Source organism: Lissotriton helveticus, chromosome 7, assembly GCF_964261635.1.
Source record: "Lissotriton helveticus chromosome 7, aLisHel1.1, whole genome shotgun sequence".
Lineage (NCBI taxonomy): Eukaryota > Metazoa > Chordata > Amphibia > Caudata > Salamandridae > Lissotriton > Lissotriton helveticus.
In genome coordinates this window covers 1,698,557,214-1,698,571,641 of record NC_136068.1, presented here as the reverse complement: position 1 = coordinate 1,698,571,641, position 14,428 = coordinate 1,698,557,214, and positions in this window count along the sequence as shown.

The window sequence follows — 14,428 nt, the reverse complement described above, 5'->3', positions numbered from 1 at the left end:
TGGCCATTCCTCCTTCTGGTTTGTTGGTGCGGTCCCTGTGGGTGATCATGTAGCCGTCCGGGATGGCTATGGCAATGTCGGGTGCCGATGAGGGGGCAGCATATATTATACTGTGTGCACTGCTCAGTTAAAATAATAACTTAAACATTTACAGTGCTCCCAGGGATCTCCTAGCACTAAAAAAAAACACAAGTCACGTTTCCCTACTACACCAAACAGGATTAAATTCTGTGGACCGCTGGTTGCACACTTATACATCTGTAGTGAATGCATTAACCAATATAGGTTTCATGACATACAATATAACATTTTCTATTGATTAGTTTAACTTTAATTTCTTTTATCAGTTAAGATGTGCATTATTGTATGTGTAGTTACCTGATGGTTAGAGTTTAACAAAATAGTCAGCAGTGGCCAGCATGGCGAGGATCCTGAAGTGCAAAAATTCCTGGATATGACATCCTCGGTGGGATTTCATATGCACTTGCAAGCTCCTACACATGAGAAAGGGCACACTTTAGATCAAATTTTCTCGACCGTGCCAGTGTCCCTTTCCTCCCTTGCCCCAGTCCTCTGGTCGGACCATTTCCTAGTGGACTTTGTGATAGTACATCATCTAGTGGCCGATCGCAATGTGCAGCGGCAAACAGCACGTATGCCTAGAGCCTTTCACAAAGTCACCCCAGCTATGATGACCCGGGACTTAGAAACATATCCTTGTGTTCTCACAGGTAGGTTGGAGGACGATGTAGTGTGTTTTCAGAACTGGCTCACCGCACGTCTAGAAGCTCTGGCTCCACCTCGCCAGATCAGATCAGAACTGGCAAGAGCATCCGCTCCGTGGTTCTCAGTTACACTGGCTGGTAAGAGAAGGCACTGCAAGAAGCTGGAGAGAATCTGGCGGAGGCAGTATGACACATCTGCTAAGCAGTCTTATAGAGAAGCAGTGAAGGAATATCATAGGGAGATTACTGCAGAGAAAAAATCCTTTTTAGCTAAAAGGATTGAGGAAGCAGACAACTCCTGCAAAGAGATCTTTAAGATTGTAAAAGAATTTATCTCTCCCTCCTGCTGTACTCCGACGTCTGTCTTTTCGGAACCATGGATTACGGAGCTTGCAGCATTTTTTTTCCAATAAAATACGTACCATCCGTTCGACCTTGCAAGGAGCCCATAACATCTCGGATTGTGGCTCTGTGGCTGACGGCTCTCTTAATCCATGGACATATTCATCTGTATCGGACACAAATACTCCTATTCTTGACTGCCTCCCTGTTTTAGAGCTTCAGGCTTCGCTTGACCTCTTGTCCAACTTGAAATCTGGCTCTCCACTTGACCCTTGCCCTGCCAAGTGTCTTGCGACCTTGGCGCCTGCTCTTAACTCTATTATCAATCCTATGATTAATCTATCTTTGAGCTCGGGAAAAGTCCCCTCATCTTGGAAGCAGGCCCTTGTTATCCCCCTTATTAAAAAGCCGAATGCAGATGCCAAATTGCACTCCAACTATAGGCCAATCTCCTTGTTGCCCGCTCTGGCCAAAATAGCGGAAAAGCATGCACATACCACCTTAACCAGCTTTCTAGAGGTTAATTCCTTATTAAATCAGTCTCAGTCTGGGTTTAGATCTAACCTGAGTACAGAAACCGCTCTACTCGAGGTGACGGAGGCTGTGAAGGAAACTGTAGACAGGGGTGGAAAGGCCTTGCTCATCATGCTTGATCTGTCGGTGGCCTTCGACACCGTTCCCCACGACCTGCTCCTGACAAGACTCTGGGAGATTGGCCTGAGGGGAACGGTGTTCGAATGGTTTCAATCCTTTCTGGCCGACCGCAGACAAACGATCTGGACCCCCCCTTCGCCGCCCCTATGCCGCAGCTTGAGGTTGGGGTCCCGCAGGGCTCCATACTCAGCCCCTCCCTTTTTAACATCTTTATGTCACCTTTGGCGGCACGGGTGGAGGAGCTAGGGGCTCAGATCGTGTCCTATTTCGACGGAATGGCCATCCGGAAATGTCTGGAGTTTGTGTTTGATTGGTTCGGGAAAAGCGGCCTCAAATGCAACTCAGACAAATCCGAGATATTGTTTTTTGGTTGTCCTGCAGACCCAAGATGGAGGCACTGGTGGCCTTCGACCATGTTCCCCCCTGCCAGCGATTCTGTTACAGCTAAGAACCTGGGCATGTTAGTTGATAACACTCTTTCCTTCACGGCCCAGGTAGCTGGCCTGACGGGGAAGTGCTTTGCCATCTTAAGGATGTTAAGAAAGTTTCTGCCGTATCTATCTTTGGAGCACAAGAAGATTACGGTGCAGGCCCTGATAGGGTCACTCCTGGGCTATGCTAACATCCTCTACCTGGGTCTTCCTGAATATCTGCTGACCCGCCTGCAGATAGTCCAAAATTCGGCAGCCAGGGCAATCTTTGGTCTTACCAGAAGGGCCAGGGCGAGCAACCTCCTTGTGACTCTGCACTGGCTGCCGATTCGTAAGCGCATCGCTTTTAAGACCTTAACTACAGCCTTTAAGGCGCTTCACAATTTCGGCGCTGGTTATTTGCAGAAAAGGGTCAACTTCTATTTACCATCTAGACCCTTGAGGTCGGCTGCCCAGGCCAATGCCATCGTGCCGGCAGTGAGACGTGTGCGCTGTGGAGGTCGCTCTTTTAGCTACCTTGCCCCCCGTCTCTGGAACACTTTCCCCTGACGTTGCGAACGTGCTCCAATTTGTCTGCTTTTAGAAAGGGACTTAAAATCTATCTCTTTGCCCTGTAAGCTGTTTTGTGGTTTTTTGTGCCGTAGGGCTGTTTTTGTTAGTTGCTGGTGTTTGTGTGAGGATCTATAGCGCCGGGACGCTCTTTGAGCAGCTGAGCGCTTTACAAAACCCCCAGTAACATAACATAACATAACCCATGCATTTAGTAAGACACATTTATTCACTCACTCATACAGTCAGTCACGCACCTACTAAATCCTTCATCCAGACACTTATACATCCACTCATTCTTCAATATGTAAAACATATTTAAACTTTACAGAAACACACAGTCACTGGATGATGTCATCAGTGATGTCATCAGTGATGTCACTGACCATGTCATGAATGATGTAATATGTGACATCATCAGCAGTGGATTGCGGGTGCGCGAAATATATAGTTAGTGCAACTAACTATATATGGAATTTCATTGGTTTTGTATGATTAAAATATTCACCTAACTATATATGGTCTCAAACCTATGGTTTTTTCATTGAATTTTCAAGGTTTTGTAAATGCAAATACCCAACTATATATGGTCTCAAACCTATGGTTTTTTCTGTGAATTTCAATGGTTTTTTAATAGCAAATATCAATAGCTGTAAAATAGATACTTCATTAAAATGAATAATGTATTTTATATTTATTGAATACAACTTTTTTTATGTTTAATTTTATTTTATTTTTTTAATTTTTTGCCCCGGAGCGCTCCTGTTACGTGCACCGGTAAGCGCAACTCTGTTCAGCGCCCCGGTGCGCGTTACGGTAAGCGCCCCGTCAGCGCAATTGCCGCGAACAAAAACATCGTGACGCGCCACGTAAGCGTGACGTATCGCGTAACCGTGTGATGCGTTCTTTCGGCGCGCTGAGTAAACGCACGCGGAAGCGCTCCGCGGCGCGACCCGGAGCGCGTAACGTAAGCATGCCGGAGCGCGTAACTTAAGCGCGTCGGGACATGTGACCTGAAAATAACACTTTTCATTGGTTCTCAACTTTTTTTTCTCCAAATGATGAAAGCCCCCTCCTTTTTTCCTCATTCTTACTTTCTTCTTTGAGAGAGCAAGAGCTATTTGTGAGCAGAGAAATGGCTTCAGTAGTAGCTGCAGCTGGTGTACCCCCACCACCACCACCACCCAGAAAGGAAGGTCCACCACCCCAGATCCTTCCAGGAGCTGAAGAAGTGGCGGAAGAAGATGATGAGGAGGAACAGCGTAGGAGACTCTTGCCGGAAGAACCTAGGGAAAGGCATGTAAAAGTGCATTTTATATGGGAGTACTTCTCCATCCCTGCTGGGCAAAAAAAAGTGAATGCCCCACATGTCACCTGTTTAATTTGTGACAAAGTCCTCTCCAGGGGCAACCCCAACAAAAAGTATTTCTTCGGGAATTATACAATGATCCGCCACATGGAGAGGTGGCATCCTAACAATTTGGCACAGGCTGAGGTACGGGACATGATTCAAAAGAACAGAGATCCTCAGGCCAGCACCTCCACAGGTGAAATTACGGTTGCAGCACCAGAAGGGCGCCAAATGGTGCCTAACATATAAAATAAATTTGGTGGATTAAAGATGGTCTGCATTTATTGTGGAAAGACCATCTGCTACGGGCAACTAAGTATTTCCCTTATTAATGATGCTGTAGACAACCACCACTGCAGCAAGAAAAGAAAGCAGTAGCTTTTTTTATTTATTTTTGCTCCTGTTGAGCCACTGTTAATTCACAGTTTTTTGTTTCTTCCCTAAAAAAATACACCCTCAGATAAACTAGGGGGTCATGATATGTCTACTGTGCCCCCTTTAGCCCATTCCCAACATTGTTTATCCTCCATCTTCTGTCTAAATTCGACCGAAACACAAGATGGCAGACTCCCGTTACGCTGCCGGTAAGCTTCCCGGTGCACGCACCGGGAAGTGCAACTCCCGCGAAAAAACGCAAACATTTTTTTTTCTTTTTTTTTGCCCGCGGGGCCTTTTATTAGCCCCCACATCAAACCTAGGGGGTCAGGGGGGATCTACCCTGCCCCCTTTTGGTCATTTCGCACTTTGTTTTTTCCACCTCTTGTGTCTCTATCCTACCGAGACACAAGATGGCGGCCGCGCCGAACTGTTTGGAATGTTGTCAGACACCGGAGAGCCAATCCGCTTCTCCTCGCGAAGTTCCGTAACGCGCTCCGGTGCGCGCACCGGAGCGCTGTCACAGATATATATATTTTTTTTAACCTTAATTTCTCAAAATCCACTGGACCACATATCTTGAGACCTAGCAAAGGCACATCGGGCTAACAGTCCCTACAATTTTGCCAAGTTTGGTGGAAATCCATTCAGCCGTTCGGGCTAAAAGTGAGTCCAACCGCCCTATGGAAAATTGCATGGGGAAAACATGTTTTGGGACCCCCCTTTTATCTCGGACCCCGCTTGACGAATCCCCCCCAAACTTTCAGGGAAGGACCGGAGAGTAAATGTGCCATTTTCAGGAAAATTTCAGCCAATTCCATCCATCAACGCCAAAGTTATTCAACATAGAATTTTGAAAAATCCCATAGGAAAAAATCCTAACTATATATACCTACTGGCGACCGCCAGTAGGTTATATATATATATATATATATATATATATATATATAAAATTTCTATGGCAAAATGAAACCCCTCATTTTGTTCCTTTTCAAATTAAATGTATTAAGTGTTACCACTTTATTCCAATCAAGATGACTTCAGGTGTGCCATACTTTTGTCATAAGTAAGACTGTTAGCGTAGTAGCGTAAGCGCGTCGGGTCATGTGAATGTTAAAGAATCTGTCAATTTTCACTACTGAAACCCATTGATTTGCACTAAAATCGTTTTTCAATTATCATTTTAGGAACAGAACACAGGTCCTATGTACAAGCATTCATTTTCACTACTGAAAGCCATTAATTTGCCCTAAAATCGTTTTTTAATTAATATTTTATGAACCGAGCACAGATCCTATTTACAAGCATTCATTTTCCCTACTGAAACCCGTCTCCTTTGTAGATATCTTGCATGTTGGTACAGAAGTTATTGTGGTATATGGAATTCATACCATAGTCTGTCAGGAAAGCATAAACAACATGGAGGCAGGAGATGATAAAGAGATGTTAAATACACATTGGAGATAATATAGTGGGAGATAGGAAGTAACTATGAGCAAAATTACTATGCAACATAAAAAAGTTGCACAGTATATTTTAAGTCTCTGGTGGCCATCTTTGGGCTACATTGGGCTACATTTGGGCTCTAACATATATATAGCCCAATATATATTTTTTCAAAGTTAATTTTCGTAAAAACCACTGGAGCATATATCTTGAGACATAGCAAAGGCACATCGGGGTACCAGTCCCTACAGTTTTGCCAAGTTTGGTGGAAATCCATTCAGCCGTTCGGGCTAAAAGTGAGTCCAACCGCCCTATGGAAAATTGCATGGGGAAAACACGTTTTGGGACCCCCCTTTTATCTCGGCCCCCGCTTGACGAATCCCCCCCAAAACTTTCAGGGAAGGACCGGAGAGTAAATGTGCCATTTACAGGAAAATTTCAGCCAATTCCGTCCATCAACGCCAAAGTTATTCAACATAGAATTTTGAAAAATCCCATAGGAAAAAATCCTAACTATATATACCTACTGGCGACCGCCAGTAGGTAATATATATATATATATATATATATCTATCTATATATATATATATATCAGCTCGGTGGAGGGTGTACTTAAAGAGAACCGCACTCTGAAACGAGAAGCTTCTCGAAAGCTTTATTCATAGATACAAACAGTCTCTATCACCAGAATATTAACATGAGGTCGCAGTCCGATGCGTTTGGAGTTGCCTCTTCTTCTCAGGAGATGCAGCCTACAGCGCTTAGATGGCTCCGCCTTCCTTTTATAAATGCTCCTATCGCCTGCCAAGATTGGCAATTCTGAATGACTTGCATTATGGGAGACAGAGTCTAATTATAATCCACAAATGGAAGCGCTGCACTATGAATGCCAATAGTATGCTCCGCATGTGCCCCAGTGAATTGTGACTGTTCTTATTCTCACTCATAACCCCACAAAACAAAGCCCTGGAATCTGTAGGCTTCGTGGCCTCCAGCACAAGGGGTGGTGCAGGTTCAGCGGCAGGACTGCCACTAACACATCAGCTCGGTGGGTGCTGTCCATAACCGAACTGCGCTTTGATAACGAGAAGCTTCCCCAAAGCATTTTTTGATTTGCTAATAATTCCAAAAAAAGTCTGTCCAGGTCAGCTCCTATCCTGAAAAGTTTGGGGGTGATTCAACAAGTGGGGGCTCGGAGAAAAGGGGTGTCCCAAAACACGTTTTCCCCCATATTACATTTTATAGGAAATTTTGCGACTAGCCACAGCCCGAACTGCTGAACGGAATTACCCCAAGTTTGGCAGAAAGGTAGAGCTTGGTTCAGAAAGTGACCTTCTTTTAAATGGTGTAAATCCGTTCAGTAGTTGCTGAGAAATTAGAAAAATAAAAGTTTCGATATCTGGGCAGAGCCTAAGTCCCGTGCATGAGCTTCACTGTGATTGGCTGTCACCAATCCAAACCAGGAAGTATTAGCAGCCATCTTGTGGCTTGGTAGTAGCAAGTCGCCAGAAAACAGAGAAACAAAGGTATAAAACAAGAGAAGGGGGCAGGGTAGATACACCCTGACTCCCTAGGCCTGCTCAGGGGGTCACAGAAGGACCCCAGGGCCCAAAAAAGATATATATATTTTTTTAATTTTGGCACGTTTGCACAGTGGTGAAGGGAGGGGGTGAGGCCTGACATAGCAAGTGTGTAAACGCGCCCCCTGGCACATTGTAAATTTATGGATTAAGTCCCCTTCATTCAGTCATGTACTTATGCAATAACCCAGACACTAACTCATGGCAAATACGAAGGAGGTCATGCTAATCACAGGGGTACCCCAACGCATAGTGTTCCCTAGTGTATGTCGGTGTTTTCACTGTATTCTAAGTGTCTTTTAGCATAGCACTGGCTCGGTTCCTGGTTAGTCAGAGTCAGTTACCACCAGTACCCGTCAGTAAAAAGTTGGGGGCACAGAAGGACTTTTTGCTCCTCTATTGGTTCTTTTTGCACATCTCTTGCTTCTTCCTGCACTTGTGTTCGTCTTTCTGGACTTCTGTTGACTCTTTCAGCATTTGTCTTGCTTCTTTCTGTGCTTTTCTTCCTCTTTCTTCCCATGTCCTACCTTTGTAGGCATAGTTAGAAATTAGCATTAAAAAAAAACATTGAAATTCACTGAACAAAACATAGGTTTCACACACTTTATAGCTAGAAATTACCATTTAAAAAACCTTTGAATTTCACTGAAAAAAAACATAGGTTTCAGGGACGTTATAGTTACAAATTAGCCTTTAAAAAACCTTTGAAATGCACTGTAAAAAACCATATGTTTCAGGAACGTTATAATTAGTTGGACATTTCACTCGTACAAAATCATAGAAATTCTGCCGTTATAGTTAGTTGAGCTAACTATAACTCACGCCCCGCAATGCACTGCTGATGACATCACATATTACATCATTCATGACATGGTCAGTGACATCACTGATGACATGTCAAATGGCAGCACTGATGACATCATCTACTCCTCACAGTCTAATATAACTGATACACCCACTTTAAAATATAGACTACCATTTTCGAAACCATAGACACACCAATACCAGTTACTACAGACGCACTAACTGATTCCTAGGTCTATACACACAACCACTCATTCACCCATACAATCACTCATACAGTCACTCATCAATACAACACTATCATATGCACTCATGCACCTATACAGACACTCACACAGCGCCAATCATTCATGGAGTTACACACCTAGTCAGTCATGCAAAGAAACAATCACACTTTCATTTACTGTCCTATAGAGTTATACACACACAACAGATCACTTATTCAAACAGAAACAAACAAATAATTACTCTCTTATACAATCACTGATACAAGTAAACACTCATCTATACAGCCACTCTCACAATCACTGACTCTCACATATAGTCATTTATATACTCCAACTCTCAAATACACTGCCTTTTACATATGAAGTTACTTGGACATGCACCACTGAGACATCCATTAAGAAAGCGATTTAAGAAAGTGCTGGAGTGATATTAGAAGGTCTAGTTAGCAAAGCACCCATGTTCAGCAATTAGAAAAACACAAAACATTACACCAGTTGATGGTTTAATAGATTTGACAGCTATGTTGTAATCTCTATACCCTACACAACAAACAAAATTGCCTGTTGATCCATTCAATTTTGTTAGAATTGCAAAATATCACTTTTCTCACTGACCAGGAGATGGTTGTAAGGTTTAGGTTGGCCTGCCAGCATTTGTGTTATTGCCTGCACGTTTACTCTTAAAGCTTTACAGCGGATGCTTAACCTGTATCACAAATTAATGGGATGATTTGTAAAATGTTATGTTGCTTTTGAGCGTCAATGCTCCTGCAGAGCTTACGTTCATGCTCAGGACGAAGGGAGCAGAACCTAAAAAGTCTAGGGAGGAAGACAGTGGGAGGGCTGGTGTGGAAAGAAGACTGACTCCAAGTTGGGTGAAAAGTCACCACAGTTCAGCTCCTGCAGCCTCAGGACTGCGGTTTGAGCACATGCAGAGAGATAATTTAGAGGGCGAGTTAGTTATGAGAAAACGTTATAGATAAACAGAAAGAAAAGAGTGAGAGAGAGAAGGTGAGATATAGAGTTGGGTAAATTATTTAAAGCAAACAAATATTTTGTGAGAGAAATAATGTGTATATAGTGCGAATGAACAAGAGAAAGAGAAAAAGATATGGAATAGTTGAAGAAATATGGTGAGAAATGAATGTGTTAGTGAAGAGAGAAAAGATATAGAGAGAAAGAAAGAGGTTTTATAGGTAATATGCTCTCGCAACAATTGTTATAAAGGGGCTCAAATATTGCATGTTCAGCTTTCCTATGTGAATGCAAACACTTTACAAGGGCAATGTTTTCCATTGTATATCTACCTGTAATGTACATTGCCCTCCCTATTCTTGCTATAAACAAATATCTTGACTACAACATGAATAACTGGTCAATAGCATGAGAAATGTACCTCCGTGCCGACATTTCAATAACGTGCTTTTTAATGCCTTTCAATTTATGAACAATGAAGCGTGTGTAATAAAAATCAAATTTTAAGGCCCAATTCAGCTGGTCCTTTTTAACGTTTACCAAAATACCTTTCAAAAGTCCTTTGCACCACCCACACTGTTTCCCTTAACGTTACCCACAAAAAAAGAACGTTTCCCAACGCAGAGCCATTTTGAAATTATACTTACAAATAACAAGTTATACATGGAAACTCAAACTGCCTTGACAGTGCCTCTAAAGTAGAATCACTACTTCTAAATGAAACATTCCTGCAAATGACATAGGATGGGAAGTAGACAATATGAGTTTTAAATGACCTGTATTTATAATTTTACATTAGCCCAACCCAAGCAGTATTGAATACAGTCTGCGTCTCAAGCATTGGGGTGCAGAGGAAGGAATATAAGCATTCGCACAATAAATCATCTCCCACTACTTCTTTTATTTAGCACAAAAGGCCACTTTATTAAGACAGGTTCATAATATAACTTTAAGTATCACAGCATTAACAACTCCACTCATAAATCAATCCCCAAATTAGCTTAACATAGCTTCAAAAAACATAACCCCCGTGGCGATCGAGCATCCTCAGAAAGAACTGTACTCATGTTAAAGAAAACCCCATCATTTTTCTTCCCCTTCCCCGTGTCCACTCGAGACTGTCCACCCCCCAAAAAACCTGCCTAAAGAATCTACTTGAAATAACCTATAACTTTCTTATAGTGGTGGAAATGCTAAAAGTAATCCAAGAACATTTAAGGCCTGTGAATCACAACGATTTGCAATAAAACAAAATATAAAAGAGGGTGGGTGGGTGGTCAACTCAACCAATAAAGATTTTACCTTCCCGACTACCTCCATCGCAAGTGTCTTCCCGCCCAAAACACCACTATTTATAACCTCCCACTAAATCCTGACCTCACCTCTAACAGTACCTATCCGCACCTATTGCCCATTCCATTGCGCGAAAACACGCAGGGGGAAGCCAGCTCGTGCCAAGCTCCCCCTGGGTCCCCCCTCGCACAAAAATATCACGTCCCACTACTTCTTTTATTTAGCAAAAAAGGCCACTTTATTAAGACAGGTGCATAATATAACTAAGTGTCACAGCATTAACAACTCAACTCATAAATTAATCCCCAAATTAGCGTAGCATAGCTTTAATAACATAACCACCATGGCGATCAAGCATCCTCAGAAAGAACTGTACTCATGTTAAATAAAACTCCGTAATTTTTCTTCCCCTTCCCCGTGTCCTGTACCCCCTCTCTCCACAGAGGGATGGATAAGCCTACTTGATACTGTCCGACTCCCCATAAAACTCGCCACCCAGGAAAATCGAAGAGTTTTCCTGACCCCACCACCCTAAAGAAATTAAATTCGAGCCTTTATGAAATTCTGCTGGAGCACCATAAATTTTCATTCCATATTATTGCAATGAAATCTCTCAATTGCAATAAATAATATGTTTGCCCTATTTGAGATAAATGAACTCCATCATCCTGAAAAAGATGCCCCTCAGAACCTTTTTTTATTGGTATGAGATAGGACTGTAATCCCCGTAGCACCACAAAAAGCTGCCATAACTCTATTGAGTTTATGTCTCACTTTCTCGATTGCTGCATGACTTCTTGCTCCCCTCCAATGTTGACGAGTTATAAACTCAGTCCAAATTACAACTGTACCACTCCAATTATTTTTTATAACAGCCAAATCCATCTTCATTTGTTTTTAATAATGACAGACCTGATGAATTTATCAAATAATTTTCAACTAAATGAATGATCACCATATCAGGGTAGTCCCCACTAGAGCACATTTCTGTCAATGTATTAAAAAAAAACCTCAACGCATTCCACCTTTCCCTTTCCATACCACCTCATGTCTGACACTTGGAAGTCCAAGAGATCTGCCATAAATCTTCTGTTCAGCGTATGTAGCTGCCCATTTAATGAAGGAATGTCCCACTATCCAAGTGTTCTTTTTTGCAGATAAAGGCCCTTGTACACAACCTAGTTAGAAAAACAAATATTAGCAAGAATAAGCACAGAGATACAACCAATTATTTTCTAACATATTTTTTTACAGCCATTTGATTTCCATCCCTGAATTCTACGTATATGTAAATGTAAATGTACATGTGGGTGTACTTGTAAAGCGCACAGTGACTCCAAGGAGTATCCTGGCGCTGAAGACCACTGGGGAACCCGCCCTGGTTTTCCCTGTGAGATGGTCCCTTTCTGGGTATCTCCAAGGTGAAACCAGGCATCCCCGGCATCTGTGGGGGGCCGTTCTAGAGATGAGGCAAGCTTAATGCCCAGAGTTGCCGAGTGTGTTCCCTTGTTAGAGTAGGCACCGAGGGGAGAATTATCGAGTCCGTTTTGACCCTGGTCCACGACCCTGCCACGTCGGGAATTGAACCCTGGTCCCGGACCGTTCTCTGCTTACGGGTCTGCCGCCTCTAACCAGTGAGCCACACCACTCTATGACCATGACCAACCCATTCTTGCAGCCTCCATCGCTACCCCAATTCGGAATGAATGAGTGCCAAAAAATACAGGATCCTTTCCCAACCTGCTTATAACCTTTCTCATTACTGCCAATAGCTGTTCAATAGAAATCCTTTTTCCGTGGCAAAAAATGTCCCCGGATTTGAAAAACCTTGAGGTTTGAAAATTATCCCATTCTTCTACTGGGCAACAATCCTCTACCCCACTTTTGTTCAAGGATACCCATGTACCCCTGCCTAATTTATCTGTCTTAGATGCTCTCAACCAGATCCTTAATCTTTAGTGCTCGAGAAATACTTCATTACTACGTATGCCAGGCTGTCTTCTCAAACCAACAACTTGGATGCGCTGAATGCCCCAAAAAACATGCATAACCTGCATTTGAAACATTCAAACTCATCATAGCAGCAAAATGGCAACTGTAATAAAATTTGTTGTAACAAATCAAACGTCGCTGGTTCTCGTAACTGTTTTTGACACTCTGCTCCCTACTAATACCTTTTAGGACTTTCTTCATCAGTATTCCATCCACTGGGTCCCTACCCCACCACATTTGACCATGAACATACATTCCAGCTAATTTACCTGAAATAATGGTGTGTAAGAGACCTTTATTTATCAACTGCAGCACTAAACCTAATAAAAACTGCTCTTCATTGTCCACACTGCCCACCTGTGCAACAATATTACCGTAACTTATGAATTATTTCCATGCTTGCTGATAACTTCTTCTCGTGGATGATGCTGACATGCACAATTAAGATAACCCTATCATCTCTGCACTTTTCTGAGCTCCAATTTCTTTTCATTGATTACTGACAACAAGAAAGACCTTATGTCGTGAACTTTTTCAGCAGGTAGCCTGGCTACCTTTTCCATTGTATCTATTTCGATTCCCCAAAGAGTCAACTTTGTGCTTGGACCTTTAATTTTCTCCTGTGCCAACTGTACACCAAGATCACGAGCCATAACCTAAAAGTTGTACAAAGCCTTTCTGCATTGATTAGTGTTCCTTGCACCTGCGAACATGAAATCGTCTAGGAAGTGACAAGTTAGATTGTGGCCACTAAGGTGCATAAAACCATTGCAGAAAAGTGCTAAAGGTCTCAAATAGTGTGCAGGATATTGAACAGCCAATAGGAAGCACTTTATCTACATAGAATCCACCATTGAAATGCATGCCTCAAAGCTAAAAATCAGAAGGATGGATAGGCAGAGGTAGAAAAGTTGACTGAATATCACTCTTAGCCAGCTCTGCTGCGTTCCCAGCTGACCTGACCAACTCCAGTGCATCATACACAGATGCATATGAATGCATTGGGAAATAAAGGGGCCCATTACAATCGCGGTTTTCCCGCATCCTCCGGGCCGGCGGAAGCCGAGGGCCGAGCAGCACTCACCGGGCGCACCAGCGCAGAAGGGAAGATGGCGCCGAGGTCCGGAGGCCTCGAATCCCCTCCGCCGTTCTCTCCGTTTTAGACTGCTCCCTCTGTGTTGAAACATCGCCCTAGGGATCTCATGGGCATCAGGAGCCGGCTCCGCGTTGCTGGGGGAGGAAAAGGTGGCGGACTACATCTCTCTCGCAACCGCTGGGAGCCCGCGTGGAGGAGCTTCACGGCAGTGCGGCCATTTCGTTCGCCGCCGTGGCCACGCTTTGCTATCCAATATTTATTGTTTTAGTTAATATAGTGTATCATTTATTTTATAAATACATTTTTAATTTGTTATATATATTTTTTCATGTATATTATTGTTGTATGTATATATGTATTTATCATTTAAAAAATGTTTTTTAACAATTTATAAGTTATTACAATAATTATTTATAAAGATTATTAGGTAAGTATATATATTATTTTTTTAAACGTATATATTTAATTTATTTTTAAATTATATGTATTAGTTATAATTTTAAACATTTAAAAATATTTTTAACTATGTTTGTTTTAACTATATGTATTATTTACTTTATTTTCTTTTCTTTTTTAAACATTTTTAAA